The 4,868-nt window shown below is 42.1% G+C and overlaps 1 protein-coding gene across 1 annotated transcript in view; it reads left to right on the forward strand.

The window, feature by feature from the left end:
* TGIF1 (TGFB induced factor homeobox 1) overlaps positions 1 to 4,868 on the forward strand; it is a 14,269-nt gene that overhangs the window by 356 nt on the left and 9,045 nt on the right. The window lies entirely within an intron of this gene.

Here is a 4,868-nt window from a genome sequence, read left to right on the forward strand (position 1 = left end):
GGGGGGGTAGTAATGTCCCCAGACCCCCTTCGCCTGTTGCTACTCATCCCAAACCGTCTGAGGTCCCCCCTTTTCACCAGTCCAGGGGAGTTTGTACCCTTTTGAGTGCTTTCCGACACTTTTCATGACTTTATATGTGCCTTGTTTGTAAAAAAAAAGCCCGACTTGTGTCATTTGTAGTGTATTCTTGAAGTAAAAAGTGTGTTGTGAGCACGCCACGGTGTGTGTTGTCGATGTGAGAACATGCGGGTCAGCTCTGCACACAAAGGAAAACTAGCGCATGGCTGAGCCTCACTTGTGGAACAAAGAAACTTTCTGCACGAGGGACGTCACTGTGAGCACATGGGCTGAGGACAAGGGGAGCACTGCTCTGGGGTGCCTGCTTGCCCCCCTGCTTAGCCTATCCTAGGGTTCCTGTCATGCTTTTCCATCACATGTCATATTTGTGCCATCAGCCCAAAGCTGACTTCGCTGGGAAAGTCTTTGTTTGGACAGCAGCCTTGCATTCCTGAGGGGAATGCCAAGTAACTTTTCAGGACAGCGATTTTGCTGATTGTGTAAAAAAAATCCCCCCTTGGTGACCACTTTCCCAAGACTTGGATGGAGTTGTAAGCTGGAGCCACAAAGTCTTGAAACTTTTTTTTTTTTGGGAGCTCAGTACATCCCCTCTGGCTGCTGAAGTTTGAATTCCTTTGTTCCTCAGAGTACCATGTGCTCCAGCCTGCACTATGACACTGTGTAGCATGCTTGCCTATTATTTCACATATACCGATGACGTGTATGAACACTGGAGCTTTCTTATGACAGGACCTGTCATACTTTCCACAATTATTTATTTCTGATGCGCTTTGCTTGGATGGAATTCGAAATCACTTGAAAGGTCAAAAGAACTTGTGGTTGCGCTAGGTTTCCCCCCATGACTCAAAAAAAAACTGTGTGCAAGTTTTTTTTTTTTTTTTTTTTTTCCTGTCTCTGGTTGGGTGAGGGCTACGTCTTTGGGAAACATAGTTGGGGTGGACATATTAATATGGCAGACTTTGTAGCAGCACAGGGGCCTTCTGGGACTTAGGAGCACGTTGATACTAAATGTGGGTCAGACAGGTGTTGGCATCTCTCCCTCCATCATATTGACTTGGATTATAATTCTAGACCTGGTCAGCAGTGGAAGGCTTTCCTCATGATGGCCTCCTGGTTTATGATGTCCAAGTGGCATCTTCTTCACACTCTACCTGACCAGCATCAGATTGTCTCCCATTTCCTCTTGACGCTATTTGGAGTGGAAGTAAAGGGGTTGTTTACTGTCTGACCCAAATCTAATAACCTGAAGCATGAGAGTCTTCAAGATCTCCTTATCTCCACACCACGGCTGGACAAACCCCAGGTAGCCAGTGCACCCCCAAAAAATTACAGCTGACGCCTAACTTTTGAGGTTTCCTCTAGTTGTTGTCAATGGAGCTGGCTCCTGGATTGGACAGACTGGCTCCTGAATTCCGTGTTTAATTTACTATTCATCCGCCACTGCTCTAAACATTGACTGAGTGTTTAAAGTTAGGCAGCAGAGCCCAAGAACTGTCCTTGCACAGCGACCCTTTGGCCACTTTGTCCCTAGAGTGGAGGGAATTCTAGAGTGAGTAGCTGGGAAAAGAGCTGACTTTGTACGTGCCATGTGAAGGGAATTGTGTGTGCTCAGCATTGTTCAGATACAAGACAGCAGGGCATGTTGGAAGGAGAGGAACAGAGTGACAGGGAGGGGGCAGTACTGCTGACAGATCAGGATGTGAGAAAGTGCTTGCAGATGCTTGAAACTTTTTCAAGCCGTTGAAACAAAAGACTTGCCTCCCCATCCCCCTGCCATTTGGACGTGTTTGGATCTTTTGTCTGGATTGTGGCAAGGGAGAGAAGTTTTATATTGCTCTTCTTTTGTGTGAAACAAATACTTCCAGTGCATTGACGTGAATGTGGTCCTGCAGGAAAATAAACAGAACCAGTGAGTTTCGGGAAATCTGTGTTTTTTTTGTTTATTTTACTCTAGTAATATTGTGCTTTTTAAAGCTGTAATCAATTCCATGGTAGCATCTATGTAGGAGGTATCTGAAGCTACTCCCACGAAGGGGAACTTTGACACATTTGCTGCAATGGAAAGTCCCTTTAATTCCTTATGAAACTTTTTCTGCTGTCAAATTGCCCATCGCTTTCGGCTTTGTTTTAGCAGTGACATATCAGTGGCATGACTAGTCAAGTCTTCATTCTGCAGATCCTGTTCAAGAACACAGCTTTGTCTTAAAATCAAGTTTTCTTCATAGGCGAGCCCAATTTGGTTCTGTATCCTCTAACAAACAACAAAGGATCAGTTTTTATATTTTACTGCTCGTGTGCTGTCATTACTCTGCACATTGCTACTTTTTGTTTTGAATTTTGCTTAATTCAAAGTTGTAAAGTTAAGATTTGTGAATTTACATCTCTTTTATTTTGGCATTCCTTTTACCATGTATTGACCTTTTTGTTATTATTTTATGCTCTTTTTGCTCAGGGCAGGTTTGTAAATAGTTTTCGTTTGTTATCGCAGATAAAATGTGTTGTGTTCCTTTTCTCAGCAGCACCACGTGTGGTGGTTTGTTTGTTTTTTCCCCCCCTCTTACCACTTCCACCCTCAGAACTGTAATATGTAGTGACATCTGTCACTGTCACCTTTTAACTTTTGGCGTCTTTTAAAGGTCAGTTACAAAATATATGAAATAAATCTATGTAATGTGGGACTGCCTACTCATTTTATACAGAGAGACAGCTGCTGCAGCAGGGGCTGGAGGCTCACTCTTTGAAGTTTGTGGTTATATTGCACTCCATGGAATCTTCTGTATGCAGATCAATGCAGACCCTCACCCCCACCTCTCACCCCCACCCCATTGCACCTTTTAACATGTATAAAATCAACTGTTGCTTTGTGGGTGGCAAAACATTTTACAGCGATCTAAGTGGATCAGTGTACTTGACAATCACTACTAGGCTGTAGTCACAGGCATGTCACTTGACGTGTTTTGTCATGAAGTTTGTTTATTTGCAGCGTGGGTGGAAGATGGCAAATGAAGGTTTATTAAGTTGTGTGCCCATTCTCTTACACATGTAGATCATTTATTGTATCCTCTTCTGGCCTTTATACACTCAATGTCCCTCTATTTTTTTATAGATTTTAGCTTTTTTTTTTTTTCTTTTATAGAAAAACTGATACAATTTTAAAGTAGCAACAAAAATAGTTTAGACTAATAGAAAGAGACAGTCTTTATAAACGGGTGACCATCTCTGCACCTAATATTTATTCTTAGCTGGAAAAGCGCAAGAGCCAGGTAGCCTACGCTCCTTTTTAAAAATCACTTTTTTAAGTTTTTTTCTCTAGTTGTCACTAATGCTAGCTCCTAATATATCCTGCTGGCTTCTGCTGTACACATTTACTAAGTGTGAACATTTATTTATGGCAGGTCTGGGCAAATCTCAGGAGCCAGGTAGCCAATGCTTCTTGAAAAGTACACCTGGCACCCACATTTTGAGGCTTTCTCTAGTTGTTGTCAATGGAGCTGGCTCCTAAAATAAATAAAAACAATCTGGCTGGCTGCTGAATTCTAATTTGTCCACCCATGCTCTACACAATGATAACGTGTGAATATTTATTTATGGCATGGCTGGACAAATTGTTGGAGCCAGATGGCCAGCGCTCCTTAAGTTACATCTGGTGCCTAACTTTTGAGGTTTTCTCTTGCCAATGGGGCTGGCTCCTGGATTTTCCATATTAATGTGGCCACCCCTGCTCTACAGTTTGACTTGGTGTGAATATTTATGTATATCAGGCAAGGCAAATTCCAAGAGACTGGTAGCCAAAGTTGCTTAAAAATTTCAGTTGGCGCCCAGCTTTTAAACTTTTACAGTTTCTCTGGTTGTCAATGCAGCTGACTCCTAAAGAAAAAAAATATCATCTGGTGGCTCCCGAATTCCACATTAATGTGTCCATCCCTGATTTACTTTTCAACTTGTCGGACTGTATTGAAGTTGTACAAATTGCTTGTTGCCGTGTCTTTTATAACCCGGCCCCTTTGTGCTAAAGTTCTTGGCTATTCCAATGTCTTTTAACTAGCCGTAGATAACAATAAAGGCTTATACCTGGCAGAATAAGTAACAATTAAAAAAAAAAATGACAGACGTACTTCAAGCGAAAGGGCTTTAACTGTACTGTTTACTTAATCACCTGATAAGAACTATGACTACTAGTGTTTTTGGTCTGGGCAGTTTCCTGTTGGAATAGACAGACACAGAGCCCTTGTTCTTTTCACATTTGTTTACATATCCTGGTGCAGTTATATTGTTTGGCATTTATCCGGAGTGTTAGCCCGCGCTTTATGAAGGTCACTAACTATCACAAAGCAACAAGTAATCATAGCTTCACTTTTATCTGGGATCTGTGTGGCTAGAGAAGCAGATGGTAGCTTACGCATTCCATTTCTTTCAAACCGATTTGGCTTGTAGTCGCTGCACTCTTTGTGTGGTCGCTACTTTCATACAATACACGTTGGCCCTGTGGTTATTGCATATTTGCAGTATATTTTGTAGGAGCTCCAACTGAAGATTAAATCAACAGCTTGCATCTCGTTTGAATGTCTAAACTATTGTCACAGCAGAAAGTTTTAAATGGTGAAATAAGCAGCCCTCAGGTTTCTGTTTTGCAACAAATCGTTTTAGAGTCATCTGTCAGCCTCGTGTCGGGAAAATAATGAATTAACAAGGTGATGTCAGTATTGGTCATAGATCCTGGAAAAGGAAATGGCTCACTCCTAAGCCCTAGAACTTGCTGGACAATAGAACAGTGGGGGGTAATTAGTGTA

Source organism: Nanorana parkeri, unplaced genomic scaffold (genome assembly GCF_000935625.1).
Source record: "Nanorana parkeri isolate BGI_ZX_2015 unplaced genomic scaffold, ASM93562v1 scaffold7, whole genome shotgun sequence".
NCBI lineage: Eukaryota > Metazoa > Chordata > Amphibia > Anura > Dicroglossidae > Nanorana > Nanorana parkeri.